Source organism: Microtus oregoni, unplaced genomic scaffold, assembly GCF_018167655.1.
Source record: "Microtus oregoni isolate MIOR12 unplaced genomic scaffold, Mior012 000008F_ref0000371, whole genome shotgun sequence".
NCBI lineage: Eukaryota > Metazoa > Chordata > Mammalia > Rodentia > Cricetidae > Microtus > Microtus oregoni.
Window position 1 is genome coordinate 9,501,252 of NW_024543067.1, and position 25,813 is coordinate 9,527,064.

At 39.4% G+C, this 25,813-nt stretch overlaps 1 protein-coding gene across 9 annotated transcripts in view; it reads right to left on the reverse strand.

Moving 5' to 3' along the window:
• The window catches only part of St18 (ST18 C2H2C-type zinc finger transcription factor), a 249,079-nt gene that overhangs the window by 108,583 nt on the left and 114,683 nt on the right, over positions 1 to 25,813 (reverse strand). For 5 of the 9 annotated variants that reach the window (XM_041657763.1, XM_041657767.1, XM_041657766.1 and 2 more), the window contains exons 1-2: positions 18,657 to 18,791; positions 11,110 to 11,187 (exon numbers count right to left, since the gene is read on the reverse strand). The exons of 1 other annotated variant lie outside the window; for it this stretch is intronic. The gene's annotated coding sequence lies outside the window, so the exon portion shown is untranslated. Of the gene's footprint in view, positions 1 to 11,109; positions 11,188 to 13,814; positions 13,942 to 14,434; positions 14,591 to 18,656; positions 18,792 to 25,813 lie in introns of those variants that run through there. 3 more of the 9 variants (XM_041657761.1, XM_041657760.1, XM_041657762.1) reach the window with 3 other exon arrangements.

A 25,813-nucleotide genomic window follows, 5' to 3' on the forward strand; every position in this document is an offset into this window, starting at 1 on the left:
CATATCACAAATAGCGAATTCACTTAATATCTGTGCAATGGATGATCTCGGTACAGAATTGCATTGTTTAGGGGAGCTACTAGCTTATACACTATATTTGTCTTTCAGCACCTATTCACCTGGAGAAAAGAAGCCAGGCAAGCGCTAGTCCTCTCCAAATGGCAGACATGCAGGTTCTGTATGCTGATAGGGAAGATAATTCTGTCACACAAATCAAAGAGACAATCAAGTAAAGATCTTTTAGATGCAGGAGTTGAACTCATTTATTGATGACTTAGAACAACCTGAATAGTTTGATAAAAAAAAAAAAACTAGGCCCCAGAAGTACAAACATCAAGTTATGAAGTTTGAGAGAAAACTCAAATTTTTTAAAGGAGATACAAGAATAAAATTCTTTGAAACTATGGAAACCCTGTTTTTTCATAGTGCTACAGGTTTTGAATGCAGATAAACAATGGCATGGGCTGAAAGTGCAAAGGGATATTAACCCATGCCCCTCGTTTATGACCTTTAAGAATGATAATGAATCTGACTATACAAATGTGGTCATTTGAACACCCAGGGTTGCTGTTTCATGCGATGCCTCAGAGGTCAGTCCAGCTCAAATCATGCTGGCTGTATTATTTATCCAATTCCATCATCAACCACCAGACCTTTGCTGAATCAGCATGGTTAGTGTTGGTAGACACTGAGGGAATCTGATCTTTTTCATTTCCTTCTAAAATTATTTACTTTATTGACATCAATAAGTTAGAATTATACACATTTATAGGCATGAAGTAGAATTATTGAATCAGGCTAATTAACATACCTATATGACTTCCAATATTTATCAGTTATTCGTCTACTCTAATAGAAACATTAGACTTTCTTTGGCCATCTCCCCATTATCCCATCTCCAATATAACCACAAGTCAGCTGTCTATGTCTATGTGTTTAATTTTTCTTGGTTTTCTATCACATGGCAGTCTTCTGAAAACAAGCATGCAAAAATCAAATGCCTGCAAACTATGGAATCCCTGCTCTTAAAGATCTAATTCACACGATGTGTTTTCTAAGCTGACAAGAATGTTCATGAAAATAGCACCTTGCTACCGTTAGCTAGAAAGGCTTTCTCCTCCCTCACTCTTTCCTTTCCCCATGTGTTCCTGCGAAAAGCCTCACCTGCCTCCTCCCAGCCCCACCTGCTCTTCTCAGACTGGTAGCCCCTGTGAGCAAGGATGAGTGACTCCACCTCCCCTCCAGGAGCGGGTGTCCAGCCAGACTGATGTCATTTGAATGAGGACCGGCCCGCTAATTAATAAGATAAGAAGACTCTAGGGTAAGACCATGTTCTCTGTGGTGTGTATGTTAGGAAAATAATATATTAAATCAATGCATTAAATATTTACAGCTAAAGCATGCAAGCGTCCACAGAATGTGCAAAAGCGGTAAGCAGAAAGTATCCATTCAGAGTAGACAATGTGATGAACAAATGCACAGTTCAAGCTGGTTATCTTGTTCTGTTGATGCTATCCCTGAAAAGGAAAGAGCATCCTTTTAGCTTCTGTTTGCTTTGTTTTGAGAGATCTCACTGTTTAACCCAGACTGTCCTGAAACTAACTATGCAGTCTAGACTGGCCTCAAACTCATAACAATTTTTTTTTGTCTTAGACTCTTCAGTGTTGAGAATATAGGAAATGAGCCACTATACCTAGTTAGGAAAGAATATTATAAACAATTTGTTAATAAATTGATATCCACTTTACAAATAAAAACATTAGCATCTGTTAAGATGACTTGATAGGTAAAATGCTTGCTATGCAAATGTGACGACCTGAGTTTAGAACCCTAGCAATTATGCGAACCCTCAGTACGGTCACATGCGTCTGTCATCCTAGACTTGTAGAGACAGACAGGCAGGTCTTGGAGGTTCACTCACCAGTACTGGCCAGCCTAGACAAAGCAATGAGTTCTAGATTTAGTAAAAGACACTGAAACAACAGAGAGTGACAGAGGAAGACTCCAATTTCAACCTCAGGGTTTAAGAGGTACAAGCATGGGTGAGAGCTCGCCACCACACACCATGCACACACATGCGATTCTCTTTCACCCACACAGAGAGATGAAACCCAAAAGATAAACACATGCATGATACCACTGTACTTTTCACTTCACAGAGCCGCTCGCTTGGATACACAGGGGAGAAAACAGTCACATTTAGGACTTTCACAGTTAGGCCAATCATATTAAACTCAAAGAGTGACTACATGTTTGAATGTGTCAAAGAACTAAATTGGGTACTTTTAGAAAAACCAGGGGACAAAACAAAAGGGCAATATTTTTACACAAACATACAAATGGATTTACTTCAGTACACCGATTCCAAATGAGATAATGGTGGTTTCCAGGCTTACACACGAACAATGTCTCGGGCACTGGACCAAAGTCCTCAGGAGTTGATACTCTTCATAGTTTATGGCGAATGAATGCTCTATACCGTAAGAGTTTCCAAACCAAACCTCTGCTGGCCTCACCATCCTTCAGGCTGGATTTCTCTGGCTAAAAGGCAGTTGGAATCTACCACTTAACATATCTTTTTACCAAATCCCAGACCCATTATAAGGTCACTCAGGGAAGGTAAACTTTTGTAGGTTAATAAGATCAGTTCTAGATTGGATGGGACTAAGAAAATCATTAGTAAATAGTATACTGTAATGTAGTAGGTGTCACAAAACCAGTATCTGGAGAAGACTTGGTCAGTGAGCTGGGGGTTGCATCATGATAGCTGGAGACCATGCACCATGACCTGAGGCAGCAAAGTTAGAACGGTAGCAATAGCCTGACGTGAGATCTAATTCTGGCACACCTACTCTATGGCCTTGGAGATGCACTTGATCTCCCTCCCCCTTTCCCATCCCTGTGGGGGAAACAGAAATAAACTCTAGGATGGTGAGTACTGTGTGAGCTATACAGCACACAAAGCCATGGCGCACCGGGAACACTCAGCAGATGCCAGGACCGTGGAGGTCCAGTTCGGTTCAGAATGCCAGGAAAGCGCGTGTGTGGAGGCCACAGGTGTGTGTGCCACTCACAGCAGCCTGCGTTGTCACAACGCTGATGAGAGCCATTGAATACTGGAGATGGTCTTCAGAAGAGCAGGAGGCAGAAAAGGACAATAGAGAGGAAAAAACGGAGGAAGAGGGATATCAGAGGCAAAAGGAGCCAAATGGGACCAAAGTACACTATTATGCATGGGAAGAAATGTCATGATGAAACGTCTTGCTTCATAAAGTAACGTAGACTAATTAAACAGAAACTGGATCTGAACACAGCAGAAAAATTCATTAGTACGTACTATACCAATCAGAAATTATCCATCATTTCACCATTAAAACAGGAAACCTTCAAATTCTCCTAGTTAACTGGTGTCCTAGAACTGGGGACTGACATCTTGCTCCAAGGTCCAGGATGTCCACTATGGCAATCGGTTGCATTCTGGGATGGGTGATAGAGATGCAGACATAGACAGCAGTGAAATTATGTTACCACTGAGGAGCCAGATCCAAAGCAAGAGTAAATATACACACAAAACAAATTAAAGTAGGCGATAAGTGCTCTAGAAACATAACGTCAGCGTGTAGGAGATGCTTACGACAAGGGATCAAATCAAGCCTTGATGTTTAAGACAGTAAAGAGTCATATGTGTCAGGGCGGGAGAGATGGCTCAATCAGTAAAATGATCACTATGCAAGCATGAGATCCTGGAATCAAACCCTAGGACCCATGTTTTAAAAACAAACAAGCAGAGCATGGCAGTGTGCTTGTTATCCCAATGTCGAAGGAGAGGCAGGCAGGATACCTATGGTGGCCTGCTCATTGAGTACCAGGACAGCAAGAGATCCTGTTTCAAAATAATGAGGTGGATGGCACCTGAGGAATGCCACCCAAGTTATCCCCTGGACTCCACAGGCATACACATGCACACACATACTTCACACTACACACAGAGAGACAGAGGAGAGAGGTCCATATGTCAGTGTATAAACATCTGAAGCCCATGTATCTATAATATATTATAAATGATTATAACCCAATAACAAAAAGGAGCCCAATTAGAACTGGTCAAAGGAGGACAAGAAAGGGTGAAAGAAAGTATAAATTATCAAGGAAGGATATCTGCCTGGAAATCAAGGAAGGATATATGCCTGGATATACAATTAAGATATAATAGCTACAATTAGAAAATATTTACATAGACATTTTCCAAGGATGATATACAAGTGATTCAGTAAGCACAGAAAGTGATACTCAGCATCATTAGACAGAGAGAAATGCAACTGAAACCAAAACAAGATGTCCCTTTACACCCACACGGACGGAAAAAAAAAATCAAAGAGAAGATAACAAATCCTGGCAAGGCCATGAAGAAGCTTGTACATTGCTGTTAAGAACATAAAGTTGTCCAACCATATCAGGAGACACCCAGGGTCACCTCAAAAAGTCAAACACAGAGTTACCTTTAATCCAGCAATATAACTACAAGCTACGTACATGAGAATTAGAAACATATCCACGCAAATTATACCAGTGTTCTTCATAGCATAATTCACAATTACCAACATGTAGCCACAACCCAAAACTCCTCAATTAATGTATTTTAAAAAGTAGCATATTTAATCAATGGAATACTATTGCTAATAAAATTAATTGAAATACTACTCTGTGCTAAAATAGAGACAAGCTTTGGAAATGCTGCTAAGTGAAAGAAGTAGGGCTCAAAACCCACACATTGTGTGTTTGCAATTACATAAAATGTTCAGAAGAGACATCTCTACACACATACAAAGTAGAATGCTGGCTATTTAGAACTGGAAGAAAAGGCTTGAACGGTTGCTAAGTGAGAAGGACAGAGGTTGGAGGAAAATAACAATAGTCTGAAATGATCATTGGTGATGGATGTAGAACTCAGCGCAGACTTCACACTACCGACCTCACTGTAAACGAATCTAGTGTGTACCACGTGAACTAGATCTCATCTGCTTATCACCTGGTAAAGCCATACAGACCATTTAAGACACTTGCGTTTTATTTTAAGCATGATGGAAAGATGTTAAACAGCTTTAAGCAGAGGTAATGAAGCCTGGAGGCCAGCTTCTAGACAAGACGCAAGCAGGGCATGAGATGGACTGGAGGGGATGTTAAACATGAAGAGAAAACTAGCAATACTTTTGCTTGGTCTCCAGAAGAAAACCAAAGCATGAAGTGGAATGCACTGAAGAGCTACCAGATATGTGCTGCCTGCTAGGCTCTAGCTTTTCTCTAGCCACTTCCCTCCACAGACGCGTGCCCTGAAGAGAAGCCAGTCGCTCGTCATTTTGCTACTCCTTCCTGCAGATGGCTGCCGCTAAAAGAATGTATTCCCTTTGCTTTAACCCACCTAACAGCCTGCATCTTTCATGACAACTTACTTTCCAGAGGACACTCCCAAGCTCTTCATGGTCTTTGGGTTGCTCTTTTTAGGCAGAAGCCTCAATTTTTAATCCCATTATATAAATGTAGTTAAATAATAAAACCTGACATGCTAAAGACACTCACAGTTGGAGACTTGCCTTTCACACGGGGTCAACAAAAACTGCCCAGGGAGTTTTGCATTGGTCAACCCTGAACGGTGCTGTGCACCTTGTACTTGCTGCACATCTCCCTGAATCTGTGCCTTCTTCTGGCTGGGTAAAGTCAAAGGGGCCTCTTCATTCTAAGGGTGGGTTCTCCAAGAATCTCTCCTTGCATTTCTGCCCTGTTTCCTCTACTTCCCCTTTCTTCCAAATTCTTAGCGTTCTGCTGTATCTCCTCTCTCCTATACTGCTGCCTCTGTTCTGCAAAGTCAAAGCTATTGAAACAGAGCTAAGGGTGGATTGTCCTTCTGAGTAGTTAACATTATTACCGAGCTGGTGAAAACATGTCTATATCTCTCCTTCTAATACCCCAGGTTTTCTGTAGTCTTCTCTAAATTATACTCTTGTTAAGCCCCCTTTCTCTATCTTCCCATTCATGGTTGGTCCTCCGGTTTCAGTGTGGACTCTTTTCTCACTGTAGATACTCTCCTTAAGAACCACATTCACATGTCCATTCTCCATCCTAGATCTCAATCTTGACCTTCATCCACTCACTGGCAGCACTAGTTATCAAACATGTAATACTCCCCAAAGAGCCCACTACCATTCCCTCTGAGCAGCTCTTCCTTATGAATGTCCTGTCTTGATCCATCACTCACACAGCTGTCCAAGACAGATTGTCGTTTCTACTTTGTGTGTGATTCTTGGGATCAAATCCCCAGTGTCCAGATGCTAGGCACCTATACCCATAGTACGTACTTAATCTTTTGTCAATTTCAAATCCTGGGCTTGCCTTCCACACAAGTCCTATTCTATTCTACTCTCTGCTCATTCTTCCCGTCCAGCTGTGAGCACTGTGAATCCTCATGTACTATCCTCACTGCTTAACAAAGTTAGAGGAGCATAACAGGTTCTCAGCAAGTCTGTTGAATGTGGAGATTCAATATTGTTTAAGAGTTTTCTACACAAGAACTTCCATGATGCCATCTCCGAGTAAGATGGCCTCTGCTCAGAGCCACTCTGTTCCGTAGGCTGCAGCACCATGTTTTAAAGGATGGGGAGAACAGGCTACTCCTGGGCCCTCCACATTAAGGCTAAGAGTCTGAGTGGAGCTGCACCTGGCCACGACTTGTTTCAATAAACTACCATCACGTGACGACTGATCCGTTTGTATCACTTTGTCCTATGCTAACTCATGGGTGCTCAGGCAGGTCTAGCCTTGTATTCATACTTTACATTTTAGAAACCTAAGCAAACACATATTTCTTAGTCAACCAATTATAGAAAACCCAAGCAATGTTTTATCATTTACCTTTGATATTGATATTGTTATTTCTCTGCCTGGGCAATACAGTAAATACTACAAACAATTACTTAAAGTCATACACAGTTGAAATAGTATATTAAAACTGTGGGGCATTTAATGAACACCTACTTAAGATTTACAATATCATAATTGAAACAATTCCTTCTTAAATTATTATTTTTTTCTCTAAACACTTAAGCAATTCTTAGTAATGCCCCGAGTTTCTCTGTTAGGCAATAAGAAGAACAAACACTTTCAAAGATAGTTTATCTTCTAAAGGGTTTTTAACAAACCTTTTAATTGTCTTTTTATTTGTTCATTTGCAAAAGATTAAATAGTACCCTAAGGCTAATTCTTTAATAATTTAAGGAAACTATATGATTATTTTAACAGTCACAGGCTAATTAAATTAGTATCGAAGAAAGACTGTGATGTGTCTAAGTATGCTGTAGGCTGTAGTTTAGGGTTTCAAACATTTGTCTAGAGCAGTGGAACTTTCTTTCAGGTGAAACTTAATGACAAGCCCATAGAAAAAACTGGAAGCAAAGCATGCAATCTGGGACACATCTCTTCACAGTGTCGTCGCAGTGCCTGGCCTCAGCTGGCTTCTGCTCTTGAAGCCATGCTTGGAGTCATGGCTGTGCATAACCCCTCTCCAGTGTGGTTTTCTCACCTCCAAGTAGGGGAGGAGAACTGACTTTGTGTATTTGGCTGCTGACCTGGTGACTTGGTGCCCTAGTTGTGAGAATTTATAGATATAAAATACTTTGGTTGGCAGTTAGTTTTGTGTCAGTGCGACATTATTACCAAAATATATAGAGTTGAAATTCAATTATCAGATGCTTTCTGAGCATTTGTGTTTATCTCAGAACTGAGAGTTTTCAGCATGAGACCAAATGTTGGACTCCTCTTCTAACATTTAGGTTAGACCTAAAGTTCATGTGGCTCTTCGACAGGCTATTTCTGCTATCAGGGTTAATTGGCATGGTGAACATCTATCTGAGCGGTATCATGAGTGCTTATGTTGTCTTTAAATTACTTTTCAAACTCATGTTTTAATTATAAAATGTTTACAGTTACAGAAATTGGGGCACCAAAACTACTCCAGAGGTCACCCCTAAAGTGTATATGTTGGTGATAAGGAAAATAAAGCAGCTTGTCAGGTCGCCCCATCTGATTCATCCAATGCCTTTGTGGTATTAAACTATAATAGAACCCAGCTGTACCTGGGACCCAGCATTATTTGGCAACTACATTGCTGACACTGTTTCAGAGACCAGGATACATGGGGAGATAGTAAGAGCAAGTTTTCATCCATCCATTGACACAAGAAACATCCCATGATTCAGTCTCTATTGCTTCTTCTGTAAAGGTGGACATGATTATTCTAAGTAATAAGTAAAACCACCTTTTAAAGATCTCAGCGCAGTCGTTGGCTTAAAGCAAGTATCATCTGGTGATTGTGGAAGGATATTATTGTTAAGTATAGTCAGGCCATATACTTCACTATTGCCATGGAAAAAACTTTACCTGTGAAATACTAGTATTAGAAATTCTCTGCCTTATTTTCAAAATTCTAACAAATAATTCTCTGGATTTCATGGGGTGTGGTGAGAAAGAAACAGAGGCCGAGAAACACATTGGCTGCGTATGTGCTTGCTCCTGTTATCTCATGAATCCTGGTCGTGGCCTTCTATGGCTTTCTCCAAGTTCCTTATGCAGACTCATATTCTGCTGAGATTCGTCCGTGTGCAAAGCCAGACCATTGGGGAACTAAGGTTGATACCATCAGATTATGGAAGAAATACTCCCACAGGAGTGAGCGATTCAGGCATGGACGTCCACCAAGCTTCAAATGTTTATAGATGCAGAGAAGGGTCACATAAGACTCTTGCCATGGGAAACATGACCAGTGCTAATTTCATAACAAACAATACAGTCGAAATTCTTAGAAATGTGGCCTTCCAATCAAAAACTGATGACAAAATGTGTAAGTTATTTCCCAACACAAATCTTAGACTATAAGTTTATTTAACTGAATATTTTTGGAAAAATAAAAATAAATACTCCATGGTTTAGAAGGAGTAGGTGAAATATACTGAATTTATCTGTTAAGACCAACATAAAAAATGTCTGGAAGGTTTTTTGGCATGTTCTTTTCGGTCAGGCGTGAAACCTGGCTTTGGGGAGGGTAGTGACAGAGCTTTAATCCCTAGAAAAATTTTCCAAAATTCATCACAGAAACTAGGATCATCTTTCATGAAGTCAGAAATAAAGGGAAAATCACTCCCCTACTATTGAAAGCCACCACCATAGCAACACAGTCCCCATTCTTCCATTTCCCCAGGTCTGACATTCTGCAGATGACCGCCCTTATTTGTCCCTACATGTTTTCCAAAATATAAAAGTGAAATAGAGTCCCAAGGGCACTGTACTTGAAAGGTTATGAGAGTTAGAGAATTTTAACCATGCCTGCCAAATCAGCAGATGGCTTGTGATTATAATTATATGCATCAATAAAACGAATAATCTTTACAAAATTTGAATTTCTGCTAAAGGAAGGGATTTAGTAAGCAGATGCAACAGAATGCATTTCCTTAACCCTTTTGGGAGACACTGGTATCTTTCACCCACACAAAAGCACCACGGGCTCTGTGTGTTGCAGGTTGTATGCTCAGATTCGTGCCCTCTTTCTGGAGCAGCCACAATGTCAGCCTCAATCTTTCCCTGATTTCATTTTCTTCAGAGCATATTTCATCCTCACCTCTTTTTCACAAGCACAGAATGGAAATATTAGGGCTGATTCTCCACAACTGTTTGGTGTTTGAAGAGGAAAAGGTAAAAGAGGTAAATACTTCCACTCTAATTCCTACCAAATCTACCATAGAAACAACAAGCAAACAGTGTGTCGTGCCAACTGATGATCGTTTACAATCAGCTTTTCAACAGCAAAATTCTTCCGTCTCTGTTTTCATATTCTCTTTTAATTTATATTCCAGGAAAGAAAATGCTGTTTGTTCCTTTGAACAGTTAACCGTTTCAGTTGAGTCTGGTTCTGCATGGCAGTGTAAGCAATGGAAGCTAAGTTTTGCTTGGGCCAAGCATGAATTCACTCACATAGATGTTGAATATGTATGTGACACATAAAAAGAAAAACAAGGTACATTTGACAAACCAGCATTTAGCTATGCTTTCTGCATGGGGAAAACCTTCTTACTTAGGAAATTAAACTCTGCAACTTTAAAGAGTTGTAAGAGATCTCGAAAATACACCACAAATTCATACTTTGTGTTTATGAAATTGTAGTATCAATGTTTTTCATTGAATTGCCAAGTGCAGTCCCTCATTAGACTAGTATCAATTAACATATCATCAGCAAACTAGAAATACATTAAAGAGTTTTTAGCAAACATGGGCAGATATCTCTAGCAACTTTGTACTTAACACATTATAAATGAAATAATTTAAAATATCTCAATTTGAAAACTGCTCTGTTATTAAACTTAATTATGTATAAAGTATAAATAATAATCTAAAGACAGAAAGCACTATTTTTGTGAGTCAATAATATTTCCCTTAGGCATAGGATATATGAAATAGAAAAATTCTCCCATAGGCACAGGTAATATGAATTGGGAAATTTTCCTAACCCACAGCATTCTTCCAAAGCAGAAACTTTAATTTTTCTGAAAAGCTCATAAATTTGTTGCAGCATTTGACAAAACAATATTCAAATATTTTAATACAATCTAGGTATCTCTTAGAGGCCACTAGTATGGAATTTTGCCTTTTAATATAAAACACTTGACAAAAAAATGAGTCTCAAGTATCAATACATAGATAAAAAGTAAAATAAATTAGTTCTCAATAACTATAGCTTTGAAGAAGAAATGTTTATACTTAATTTAAGGGCTAAGTGAAAAGAAATAATGTAAGCTTAAAAATTAAATAAATCCCTATGGAGCAATGAATTAAAATATTAATCAAAATTTTTAATGTAATCTCAATAGTTAAAAAACTTTGCCATAATTATTTAAATTATAGATGTTTCACTTTCTATTTAAATGCCAGTAAATATTCCTTACAGGAAGTTTATGTTGAAATACAACAGAATTCTAATACGCTCTTCGGAAAGTTACTAAACAACTATACACAAAGTCAACTTAGCGGTATATACTTAGCATATACTTAGCAGTCTAAGCACATTACCTTCAGCTGGTGTGAGCACACAGCCACACAACGTGGAACTGGCACAGTCCTTCAAAGGGTCTCACAGAACTGGGGCCTCTGAAAGTGAAGAGAGGACAAGGGTCTATACTGTGGGAGCGAAGAGGCACCGTGATGTGGCCTGGTGTGGCATCCACTTGCGAGTGAACCTCAAGCACAAGTTCAAAGCCACAAGCGTGATGCACCAGGGGCATCATATGCGTTATCTTGTTCAGTTTCCACACAACCTTGTTTTCTCCTCCCATCCTGGTCCCCATTAAACAGACCAGGAGACTGAGGCTTACAAAGTTAAACCAGCCAGCGTCACACGCTGACTAGAAGAACCAGGTTTCCAATGCATGGTTTTCTGTGCTGCTGGGCAACAGCTGGCCTTTCTCTAGGACATGTCACTCTTGGTGCATCCCTGGGTGCAGCAAATATTCCCACATTGCTCACAGCATATCTTAAAATCTTTTGACCAAACAATTTTAAGATGCATTTGTTCATTAAGTGACTGAAGTAAAAGTTCATTAAAGCCAAGCTTCTTTCTCTCAACATAAACTCTTTAAATTTTATTAAGAAAAGAGTTTTCCAACTCTAACACTGGTTCCTTAGCTGCAGTTTTGAAAATCTTTTAAGTACAGTACTGGTGGAAGTAAGTTCACTTAAGACAAAAAATAATGTCCTATGCCCTCTGGTCTTAACTACAGGCCAGTCCTAATTTGCTTTGAGCAATGAAAAATTACATTTCTGCAAAGTAAATACATTTAGTTTCATCTGCAGAGAAGTGACTTACACACTCAGGTCAAGTTTGCCATGCCCTGCTGCACCAGGGAGGGTGGGAGTGGACAGCTATGTCAACCAAAGGGCTGTATGCTTTCTGAAACACTTACTCTTGTATTAACAGGACGAGCATTAGCAACTATGGAAAAAGAAATTATAACACAGGTGATTCAGATAAAAAAAAATGTTCAGCAGAGAAAGATAACATGGAGGACTTACGGCGCCTGTGAGAGTCAACTATCTGCATAACTCTGCCCTGAACTAAAATTGCTAGGAAGCAAGTGTGGCCATTTTCAGATGGCTTTCTCTTTTCCAGGATTCCCACATGAAAGGCATGTTGACAGGATGACATTTCAAATTCTCTCAAGTTAACTAAATCAAAGCACATCTTTCCTGCACATATTTCACTTGAAATCAATAAGATAACATTAATCTTTGCCATGAAATTTACTTCCTTCAAATTCTGACTGCTTTGGAAAAGAACAGAATTGAAGAATATAAAACATACTATGAACAGGTAAGTAATAGTCTTACATCATATAAATAAAATGAAAATTGAGACTGCATCTGTAACAGGAAAAGTTCTTCATGACAAAAATAACAGGAAGCATGTAGCCTTTGATTCACTTACAGCATATCACAAACCTGTGTGATAAATCTTCCATGATTATTAATAGGCTATTATATGTCAAAATATTTCTATATCCCTATGCAAATAACAAATTTTCAGTACAAGGACTGTAAGTTAGCAAACTGATTTCTATATGATGTTGTTTTAATTTGTGAGCGGATGACTATGAGATGCCAGTTTAATATTAAATGCAGAGCCTTTAAAAATTGAGTCCTGACACTGACTGATATCGTGAATACATCTATTTACAAATACAACGTTATGTTAACAATACTTTTAAAATGTTTTCCACGAGCTCATCAAGAGTTCATTATGCCTTTGGCAACCCATTCAGCTGAGAGTTGTTAGAATAAAATATTTAATTTACCTGAATGTCTTGTAACAAAATCATCCTTTCTTGAACTAAACATCCTCAGAAAATCCACATCTAAGCCAGACAGACATTTCAGGAAGGCAAATCAGACTTTCTGGCAACTCCCTGCTGCCATATTTCTCTAAACGGATCCTGCAATGTTACACTTCAATACTGCAAGTGCAATTTTTTCCCCAAGGAAAGAGTAAGCCAGTGCGGCTTCAGTGTTAGATAGCTTTGATTTTTTTCCCTCTCCAACTACAGCAAGCAAATGACTCCTGATCCCATTCAACAGCACCTAACACAGTGATTTCTATTTCAAGATTTGAGAAAATAGAAATGTCTGAGCAAACGAGGAGCTTTTATTTTCTTGTTTTGCTGCGCTTGGTTGATTGACGGATTTTTTTTTTAATTTATTTATTTATTAAGGATTTCTGCCTCGTTAATTGACGGATTTTTAAGGCACTGACTATCCCATACCTGATATTAAATACACATTAAGGGCTGAAACAATTTTATCACATCGAGAACGAAGTTCACCAATTAGATTCATGCCCTGTGTCCCCTTATGTCCTACAAGCCATAGGACAAACTAAAATTAAAGTTGTCCCATGCACCTGAAAGTTTTCAAACACACACACACCTGACCAGCAGTTACTTGCCAGAGCCGTTCATCTCCAACAAACACCCACCTCTCAAATTTATGTTCCCTCGCCATTTGAGGAGCCCTGGGCTCTGAGATTCACAAACTTTTTGTGAAGCAGCAAAACGATACAACAATAGCAACAGAATCAAAACATTGGTCACTGAGGCGATATTTCTACAAGTAACAGCAAAATCCCTTCATCCGGACCCACTTGTTTAGAAACGGACTCTCGGCCCCACAGTTAGGTTGAGATTGCTCCACTTTCTCCCTAGGGCTTCATTGCCAGACTGACTTACCGCTGCCTCCTAGCCTTTGTTCTGCTTCTCACGCTGACATCAGGGAAGCAGTGATGTAGAATAAAGCAGGGTGGGCTAGGTTAGTCCAGTGTTTGTGTCGTTGTGTGGTGTGCGGGGACACTCTGTGATACTCTAGTGAGCTGTAAGCTTTTTTTTTTTTTTGTAGGCTTTGTGTCATTTACTTAACGACCAATCTCATTAGCTGCCAGGGTACAATGGGCTGATGCATTTTCTATGTACACACTCTACACAGTGACCCTCAAGGTTGCCGAAGGTCTATTTAATCAGTCAAATGCTGAATATATTTGCAGTAAATCACTAAAAATATAAAAAGTACGGGACTACCGAGGTACCTCACAGACTTAATATTTACCCGTGCTTATTCACAGGCAATAAAATGCATGCATATTTAGGCAAAATGAAAGTAGACCAGGTGGATACAAATTATCTACCGCACACTGATGACCCTAATTTTAAGAAACTTTCTGAATCAAAGGTATTTTCTCCTAATAAGGAACCCAGAGTTGAAATTTAATTTCTGTCCTAGCTTAATCATATTAAACACAACAAAAAGAATCAGTTCCCTGGGCAGATTCTTTTTGCTCCCAGCTCACCCCTACCTCAGTCAGACTCCTTGCCCAAACAGCCTCAGAACTGGCAAAGTTGTGCCCCTGCCCCTTTCACGTCCAAGGTAAAAACCCTTTTTAACTCCTATGAAAAATGAAATCCTGAGAGCCCTCTGAATGACGACAGCTGTCCATGAGTATCAGGGAGAGTGCTATTGTCCGTGTGTCCCTGGGTAAAATGAATACTTTACAGCAGAGGCTGTTCAGCTTGGCTGAAGAGTGTGGGGAGAAGGGGAGGAGGTCACTGGAGATTTCGCACACTAATTTAATCTGGGAAAAGGACAGGCTCCTCATCTCCCCTGAACAGACTGGCAGCAATCTGGGCCCCCACAGAACTATCTCCTTTTGCCTGTGCTCTATTTATTCCTTATCTCTGTTTACCAACCGCTAGGTCCCTTTCATTCACACCACGAGGCAGTTTCCCTACTATCAGTCAGCAGCTGACACTGTGGAAGAGCCTCAAAGGCAAAAAGAAAAAAAAAAAAAGATCAAAACTAAACCAAAGCTGTCTAAACAATGCAACAGTACAAGTAAATGCATAAACCCTAATTCTTAACCCAGCCCACAGGGTACACACAGACCCTTTAGAGTCAGCCCAGCACACACACCACAGTGAGCTGTGGGCCATGTTGGAAGGCTAAACATCATTCCTGAAATCACCGGCCACAGGAAAAAACATGGCTAAAATGTACACTGGTTACTGAAACAGCCTTGTCTTGGGGATACTCTTATCTCTATCACAGATCAATTAACTGGCAACCAGGAAACATTTTCCTTGCCAGAAAAGGTGAGTTGTATGGTTTCTAAGGTAAAATGATAGTAGTTAAGAAAATCCATCAAAGTGTTTGGAGTTTAAACATAAACAACATAAGCGTTCTAATACCCGATCATGATGATTGAATATGATTTGAGAAACCTGGCATCAAAACTTCATTACACTTGTAGAAAAATATCAAAGTATGCCTTATAACCATTTAATTAAATTGTATGCCCATGTATTACAGATTTTTTAACACCATTGTCAAAATGATTAATGTCCCAGAGGAGAAAGGAGAAGACTTCAGGTGCACCTTTCTAGACTTTTAAATCACGTTGCTGACTATGACGGAAAAGAGAGACTAGACAAGAAATGTTGAGAGCAGACCGTGGGTGAAGAAAATAGTGTGATTTGACCTTCCAAACCCTGAGCAGATATAAATTTCAAATCTAAGATATAATCTACCTAAATTAATGTTAGGTACTACACAGTTTTGAATATTTCTGCAAATAATATAGGATGTCTGCCTTATATAAATGTCATCGAAAGGAGGTATTCACTTCACTGACATATTTATGTGTAAGCAAAAATGACTATGTACATATGGTAGGTATGGACACATGTACTACCTCCCATAGTCACAGGTACAACATGAGAAAGCTTCTTTTATTCAGTTATTCATTGTTTCTCTAGATTAAAACTGAGACTTTAAACTTCCCTGAGTGTACTTTTTTTTTTAGCTTTGAACTAATTTAAAATGATTGACTATTGTTGAAAACTCAACATCATATTGACTCAGTCATGAAGATCTTTCCTCAAAATAGAAGACCATGTAGCTCATTATCTAAGATGAGAAAGGGACCACATCTCAGTGTGTTTCCACCTATATGCATTACAAGCAATGAAGTCTTTACTACTTGGATCCTTTTATCCAAATGAATTAATGAATTAAATTTATCCTTTCAGCAGCTGCTAGGCAGCAGATGGAGCCATTTCTGAAGCCTTGTTGAATTCGATCCATAAAACTCATTTCCTAGGGTTAGCAGCCCAAAGTTTCTTTTAATGTTTATATACCACTTGGGATTTTGAATTTCATGATGTTAAACTTTCAACTTAACTATTCTTTTGCATTTTCATATCAAACAATTATGATCTTTTGGATTTCTATAGCAGACATGGAAGGTCACATAAGGATAAGAATTGATTTCCAGAGCAATAAATTCCTGCAAGTTAAATTTTTTTCGATACGTTTGTCCACATGGCTGTGTGCCCCAGAGACGGTTCCCATGGGGCTTTCATGTTGACAGCGTGGAGTTCTATATCTGAGAGCTCTGAGTTTTGTTGATTTCCACTTAAATCGTTTAAAGATGCAAACTGGAGCCCTAGTTAGCTTCATGCGTGCTCTGTTTCTGAGTTTTTAAATGCAGTTTTAAGTAAGACTGCAACATTATCTGAAAATATTCACTGCACTCATTAGGTTTATTACTCTAAAAGCAATACCACCCTAACTTTCAAAAATGGAAATTAAACCAGTTACAGAGATACAGAGCAATGCAGTTCTATAATGGTTAACTTTCCAGAAACCAGCTACCTTGGACAGCTCCAAGCACCCCTTGTCTTTCCTGTCACCTGCAGTCCTTTTACAGAAGAGGAACCAGGAAACTTTAAATCTTTTTGTTTGTTGTGATAGAAGAATGACAGTCACTACAAAAAGTCTCACTTAAACAGGACTGAATGCGAGTCTTGTGAAAGGTTCCAGCAGACTGCAGGTTCCAGATACGAGCAAACCACATGTCCTCCAAGCCACGGTACGTTCAAGTTTAAGATTTTAAAACCGTGGAGCTTAAGAGGCTGCTCCTGCTGTAACACAAATTTGACTAAGAGAAGAGTGAATTGCTCTTGTGTGCAACAGTGATTTCCGCTAATTTGGCATAAGGAATCTATATTAATCTAATAGTGTAGTAAGCCAAGAAGGCCACATAATAATCACCACTGAGTAATTGAATATTTAGAATGAGGAAAAAGAGAACAAGGGTGATCTTAGGTTACAGCATAGAACTAGGATATTCTGTGGGTGACATCAGCAAGGAAAAAAATGTAAAGTTAGAGGAAGTCTAATTTCATTCGATCCTTCTTTGGATTCTGGACTTATTTCCTGAAAATTACTTCCTTATCATCAGGATAGTACACAAGACCATACCCGATATTTATTTATCAAAACTTCTATTTAACTTATTGGACTTCAGTGCCAATTTTGCAGTGCCAAGGTGATGTGATGCAATCTTTTTTGACATAATTCCCTATTCCTAAAAATAAAATATTACTAGAGTCATCACATGATACACTATTCGCTGCTGCATTCTCTGAAATGGAAAGGAAAGACTCAGGGAACTTTGATTTTCCCAATGTACATCAAAGAAAACACCCTTAACAGGTGTTTTGCTGACAGAAGAAATATGAGGTAAAATACAGCTCATCAAGGTATGAGCATGCTCTCCCTGTCCCCAGGTAATATTTCATTGAAACCATCCTTCTGTAAAATTTTGTTCAAGGTGAGTATTAAGTCTCGTTCTTTTGCTTTTAAAGAATTACTCTTTAACTTCTGAGCATGCTCACAACACGCACTTCTACCCACAACGAAGGGTGTCATTTTTTAAGACTAGTCTTATTCAATTTTCTAAATACTCAAATACAATATTATATTTACCCAACTCATGAATTTAAATATCTTAGAAACTACCCACAAACTTTTTCTCTGATATGTAGCTAAAACCTCGGATTCTGACTTTTCAAAAAGCATCTACAAATCCCTTTTTAAAGGTAACAGCAATTAATGCAAAATTACATTAATAACTTTTAGCATAGCAAAGATTTCTATCTAAATAAAGACTTGGAAGACACAAGATCTCGCTGATAATTTCTACAACCTCATAAGTTAGTTCAACAGTACTTTTCTGCAGAAAAAAAAGTGTGGAGTCTCATCAAATATTTTGTTACAGATTTACATATTTCAGAAATATGGATATGAACAAAAGCAGTAGCTGATGCAGCTTAAACGTAACTGCACTGTGATATTTTATTCTAAACTCCTTCTCAATATCCCATTTTTGCAGGAGAGTAGGAAAGTGGAGGAGGTGGGTGGTGGTGAATGAATTTAAAATCATGCCAAATGTACATACATCACAACAGAAACCAAAGCAAACAGCAGTAAAACACCATGGGCACTTCAGTCTTTAGAAACTGCCACCCGCCCCCCCCTCCAAAACACACACACACACAGAGAGAGAGAGAGAGAGAGAGAGAGAGAGAGAGAGAGAGAAAGAGAGAGAGAAAGAGAGAGAGAAGCAAAAGTAACTATTAACTAACTACTCAAGACCTGAAAACTTGCTCACTGTCTGAGCTCTTAAAACGTCAGGGTAAAGAGAATGTGGTTTAAAAAAAAAAAAGTTTTAAACTTACTTTTTTGTGTGTTTCCAAAACTCTTTCTCTCCTCCCTGGTGTACTGAGAGGAAACAGTAAAGCTGTCGCCTTGAAAGGTAGTTTCCATGATATGACATCCAGTGCCTTTGGCTGCTTGGCGATAGGCACCTGCGTGGAGCCCTCCTTACGTCACACCTCCCTATTCAGACCTTCTCAATATGATCCACATTTGCACATCAACAGCCTCATGCGCACACACAGATTTTTTTCGGCTCCGGGCCCAAAACTTTCACTTTAATTTTCATCACATGATTGCCGTGGCATATGTCCTTCCAAACCGCCCATATATCAGTCATCATGCAAATGAGATGGAATATCACTCCTCTGCAGCAGATGGCCAGGGACGATAACAATGGCTCAACAGAGGAGATTCAATGTCCCTGACTTTATCGCCACGGCAACAACAACCTAAAATATATGTAATGGAAGTGGTGCTTATTAATTTTGCAGGCTCGAGTGTTCTGATTTTGTGAGTGAATGGGCTGAGTTAAAAAGGGGGCTGTGTCCTCCTGCCTCTAGAAGACTATCTATAAAAGCCAGGGACCTGGAAATTATTTTCAGTGACTAAGAAGGCAACAGCCTAGCAATTATTTGAGTAATTAGGTGTAATTCCTCCCTGTAGGCCCTGTACCCTCCTGCGCTTGCCTCACAGAAGCTCACGAATTAGACAGCACTGATACTGAAAAGGAAAGTGCCTCAAGATACTGCGGGAGAGCTTGCAGGAGCCCTGTCACTTGGCCTCCACCAGGCTTGGTAAACACAAGCCCCAAGCTATAAGTAAATAGAGGCCCCACTTCACAAACACAGACCAATTAAAATGACAAAGGCAGCCACACTTCGGGGTGGAGCTTCGCCTCCTCTGAGTGGCACACAGAATAGTCTCTTGGTTCCGGCAGAGAGCCTGTTTCCAGGACTGGCTGTCAGGAACACACACATCTCTCACTCAGCAGGCCGTGCCTTTCTCACTAGGAATCTACCCCCCCCCCTCCCCTCTCCACCCCCCTCCCCAACCCCACAGGGCTACTTTTATCCCAGACTCCAAGCGAATATTCCATGCATTTACCACTTCGAACTGCACTAAAATATGGAAATCACACAAAAAAGTAATCAGTTCTTCAAAATCTGCAGGCAGCCCGTTTGTGTTTTAAAGGAATGACTCACCCACTGCCAGGCCCACCAAGGCCATTTCTAGGGCACACAGGAGAACAGGGGATAGGAGATCTCCGGATATCACCCTGGAAACTTTTAAAAAGCATTTGTTCCATAATTTCATATTGGCTGATAAAAAGATGTTTTTCTTTATAGGGCTGAACCACATATCAGAAGTTTTGAAGTTGGAATTTACTTTGTTCATTGCTCCTAAGAAAAAGCACTATGGCAATACCATCTAACACAGGAAACCTAGGCTCTGCCACTAATTTAAAACGAGACGGTAAAAAAGACCATTTACAGTCCTCGAAGAGGCTGAGTGAAAAATTTAAAAAGAAGAACTGGAACTTTGCATCTTATAATTCAGCAAACCTCAGACACTGTACTAAGTGAGGCCTTCTTCCCTGGGAATCCACTCTGCTAAGGACTCCCGCTGTGCTCAACCACAAGGCTGGGATCCCAAGTCTGTTTCAGAGAAAAGAAAAAGAGCTAGTCACAAAAGCTAGTCATTTTCTCTAGCACACACAGAAATAACTGATGATCTAACTTCTAAGGTCCCTACATTTCCTGTGTGGGTGTGGGTGGGTGCACTGACATTCACCTTTCTTCAAATGTTGCTTAATATCAATTCATCAGTATTTTGCAATACGTTTGGCGCTTGAGATATTTAGCTGCCTAGTACACACTTTCATTGTACTATTTAAAGGCAAGAGTTGGAGGCAAAGACATGTTAGGGAGGGGGTAGCAAATTTCCACTGTCAACTTCCCACTCTAGGAGTGTGTAGAGAACGTCAGCTTCACTCTGCGGACTTCTCCTGAGCTCCCGGCTACTCCATGAGATACACATGGCGTACATGGTGATGCTCCAAGCATGGCACAGCCAGGAGAGTTTCTAGAGAAAGCTCAGTGACCTGACCAAATCGGGAAACGCTAGAGGACGTTATATGACTGGAACAAACTCAGGGCCTATCTGGAGCATTAAAAACAACTTTATTTGTTAAGTTATGTGATATATCATACCATTGATTCATTCACGGAAGACAATTTAATCATCATACGTCAGCCATCATTATTACAATGCAAGATTTTTTCATCTCCCTCAAGAGGTGCCATAACTAACAACAGTCAATCTTTACCCCCAGTTTTCTCCCTCAGGAACAAACAAATACTCATCTGCCTTTTGTCTCTACAAATTTTCCTATTTGAGAAGTTTCTAAAATATGAGGATCATACAATCCATATTTTGTTCTTCACTACTGATCAATATTACATTTGTTGCTTATGTTTAAGCTCTATCTATTGGCATCATGTATTAGTTGTTTATTTAATCTTAATACTGATTAATATTTTATTATTTGGGAATATCACATTTAATTTTTGTATTTACCAGATGATAAATATTTATCTTCATTTCTCCTGCATGTGTACCTAGGAGTGGAACGGCTGGATCATTTAGTAATCCTCACAGTTGTCTGAGGAACTAAAAAATTGTATTGAAGTGTCATAATTCATGCATGATTCATATTCATCGATAGTCTATAAGAGTTCTGACATCCCAGCGCCTTGCCAACACTTTGTTAACCGGCTTATTTCCTGGGGATCCCTCAATGGATGTGAAGTGCTGTCTCACATGGCTTTGATTGGCGTTCTGTAATGACTAACAACTCTGAGCATCTTTTCATGCTCTTCTTAGCCTTCCTTCCACACATTGGGCTTTAGGGACTGTCTAGTCAAACATCTTTTTGACATTAAAAATTGGTGCTTTCTTTTAATTATTGGATCATACAAAGTCTTTACTTTTGTGTTTTAGATGCAAGTTTCTCATCGGATAGATGATTCCCTAAACTGTTCTCCCACTGTATGGGATTATTTTTACATCCTCGATGGTTTCCTTTAAAATCAAAATTTTCTAATTTGCGTGAACTTCAATTTGTTGATGTTTCTTTATATACTTGCTTTTTGATGTGACATATAAAATCTATTGTCAAAATCAGGTTGCTAAGAATTACTTCTATCAGTCGGGTGGTAGTGGAACACTATTGTCTTTATACCCAGAAGAATTTCATTTTACTTTCTTCTTGAACTGCCCTGTGCAGGACTGCCAGAATAAAATGGCAAGAATGGACACGATTTTGTCCCTGATTTTAGAGAGGAAGCAGTTCAGTCTTTCACCAACTAGAATGATGTTACCCCATTTGTGGTTTCTAACAATCACTCTAAAAGCGTCTTTAACTCAAAAGCTAACTGAAACCCAGAAAACCATTGGAGTAACCCCTACAGACACCAAAACTGAAGTCCTTCCCCTGATCTTTTAAATTTCAAAAATGCCTAGGGAGATTTCTTTCATGATGTTGGCCAGGCTTCATCCCTTTCATCCCTCTGAAGGCTGCTGAGATGCAGTTGGAATTCGTTCTCTCTAGGTTTGGAAGACATGGTGCTTCAGGACATCCTTGAGGAACTTACAACCTATTTAAGTCGAGTGTAGACAGCACACCTAAATGTCACCTGTAGTCTGAGATTAAGCCAAATACACTCAAAATAGAATGATACTGTTTGCCATGGTCACCTTTTCATTATTTAATTTCCATATGGGAACACCAGAGATTTCTTGGATTTATGTGTAAAAGTAGTTATATTTATATCCACCATGATACAGGAAAATAATATATTAGGAAAAGTATAAAACCAAATAACTTTTTGAAAATGAGTAACGATGAGACACTTTGCATGCTGGTACGTACGAGATCAAATGTTTCCTACCATGAAAACGCCGAGAAGGATGGTCAGTAGATTATCAGCAGCCATGGTCAACAGCACTGGTTTCAGCGCTACTGCTACAGCAGACACTGTTCTAAGAGATTTTCATACATTATTCTGTGAGTGGAGTCACTAAAGCCTAACTCTGTATTAGTAAAGATGTCGAATTAGTATTCAAGTTCAGGCTCTGCCTTCCAAGTCCATGTTCGTGTTCCCATACTGACGTGAATGCCATCTTCCCCTGCACCCTCACGTGGATCAGTGAGAACCTTCAGGAGCCGATGATGAGGAAATTCTCAGGTGAATTCTTTTCTCTGACCTTTCCATATTTTTAAGGAGAAATTGTTAACAGTAACAGGATTTCTAATATGACCGCTAATCATCTCCTACAAGACTGTCCAAGTGTTAGCACCCAACAGTGTTTGCTTCAAATCAATAACATTGAGGAGATGTTTTAAATATTTTTATTTTCTCAGATTCCTTGAGAATCATCCAAATAATACGACATACTTTATATTGCAGTAAAGAATAAAAAAATTTCAGAGAAGCTTGAAATATTATTTCTTTGTACATATGAACTTATGTTTGTATTTAAGCATGCATCTATATTTCTTATACCTAGTTCTCTTTTCAATATGTCATGCTATCAAATGTTGAAAAGAGCTACTTGTTTGTCCCAGCTGCCCAGAACCAAAATAATCACACAGAAACCATATTATTTAAATCACTGCTTGGCCCATTAGCTCTAACTTCTTATTGGCTAGTTTTTACATCTTAATTTAACCCATTTCCACTAATCTGTGTATCGCCATGTGGTTGTGGCCTACTGGCAAGGTTCAGCATCAGTCTCCAGCAGGGCTACATTGCTTCTCGCTCACTCTGTCTCCTTTCTCCCAGTATTCCATTTAGTTTTCCCCACCTAGCTCTGTTCCCCTATAGCTCTGCTACAGGCCCAAAGCAGTTTCTTTATTAACCAATGATATTCTTAGCATACAGAGAGGAATCCCCCCATTACCTCTCCTTTTCTGTTTAAATGAAAAGGAAGGTTTTAACTTTAACAGAGTAAAATTACATATAACAAAATAGGTATCAAGCAAGAATTACAGTTACAATATTTATATCTGCTATAGGCCCAAAATAGTTCCTTTATTAACCAATGATATTCACATCATACAGAGGGGAATCCCACATCAATCAAATAAAACAAGGTTTTGTCTTTATCAAGCAAATAAATTGCATGTGGTCAATGCATTGGTGTCACCTGGCCACTTGCTCTACCAGCCTTGTCCTCATTTGCCACATGACATGTGGCATTACCAGAGTCATAAAACCTGGATTCAGATTCCTCTCTATACTCCTGTGCATGGAAAAATGGAGGCTTTGGATCATGGGTGGGAGATGATCTGAAAGGGACACCAGGTGATATGCTCCTCTGCACATCCCTCAGTACTCTTGACCTTCCTGCATCGCATTCTCATAACTCAAAGTCCAGCTCTGGGTAGAAGTGAGGTCATCTGAGCAACTCAGGTTCTACTTTCCTCATTTCTCTGTATACCGCCTTCTTTATAATACACACACATGCACACAAACACAGCACACACAAACACACACGGGGGGGGGGGAAGATTAAGCTAGCTTAGTTCTATTTTCACAGAGGCAAGATATGCCTGCTATGATATCATTCAGGAAAATTTCTACATTTCCTATGTAATCTAAGTTCAAGTTGTCATCTAGCCATAATTTGATACGCAACAGAGTTCCAAATAGAGAGTTCTCTACAGTTTGTACACTAGTTTAGTTAATGTGTTTTCAGTAAATGTCCCCATGACTAAACAGTTAGTATTTGAAGACAGAATGAATGAGAAAGGGCAATGTCAAGACAGTCTAAGCAAAGAATGTAAGGTTATTGGTCTACACAGAACATCCTGGGATACACACGACAATGAACAGTTCTCTCTGTGCTTCATCCTGCCCCTGAATTTTAAAGAGGTGAGAAAAAGATAAAACATCTAAATAAATTATTCGAAGACTGAAAAGCTGGCGGCATGATTCCAGAGATCGCACAATGTTTTCCTTACACACTGTGGAACAGAGAACACGACCAGAGGCTATTTTGGAGCATTCCCAGAAAATGAGGCAAGGGTAAGAAGCAGGAAGCTTGAGGACGTTTTAAGTGTGACTGTCTCCCACAATTCAGTGCTCATCTAGGGTATGCACAGAATTCAGCATGTCAGGTGTCTGGTTTGGATTCTCACAACTATCAGTTTCCACATCCCACACACCCAGGCTGGGGACTGCTAAGAGACAAGCACACATACAGAGGAAACTATGGCTTCCCCTGCTCTGCCTTTTTGATGATCCCAAAGCTTGGACTGTGCTTGGTTGTGGATCTCTGCATCTGATTCCATCAATTACTGGATGAAGGTTTTATGATGACAGTTGGGGTATTCAACAGTCTGACTGCAGGGGAAGGCCAGTTTAGGCATCATCTCTATTATTGCTAGGAGTTTTAGCTGGGGTCATCCTTGTGGATTCTTGGGTGTTTCCCTGTGGAGGCCTGAAAATGTGAGCCTGTTTCCACATTGACCAGAGGTCAGAGAGTTGAAATTTTCCTCGAGTTTCTTCAAGTTTATTGTGCTTTTACCTCCAGCAAAGGTCCCACCTAGATCTTAAACAGAGAGTTCGGCTCTCTCAAGATTATTGTCAACAGGTGTGGCTAAAAACCAGACCTTGTTTTGTACTCCAGGAAAAGAGAAGTGGATTGTCCCTACCTCAAATAAGAGTCTAGGGATCCAACTAAGTTCCAGTTCCCTTTATGGAGATAACTTGGCATTTGACCCAGGGAATGGTTTAACTACAGAATGTTCTGGTCTAGGGTGTAAGCTTGACTTATTTTGTTCTAGCAACAGAATGTTCAACTACGAATGTAGCCCACAACTTTCAATCAGTATGTTCAGTTCATTTCCTTGTATCATGTTAATGGAGTCTTTTTTTTTTTGTCTTACTCCTACCTTTTATGGTCAGGGGTATTTTAAACAGTTGGAAATTAAACATGGGTGAATTTTAAGTACTCATGGAAATTCCCTTCCGCTACTATCCTATATATTTCTCCATTTTATTATTTTCACTTGTGTCTTCATATTCTTTACTATATTTCTAACCCCCATGCCTTTACCCTGGCGAGAGGTATTTTTGTTGTGAATGCCCCCAACATTTCCCTAGCACCAGGC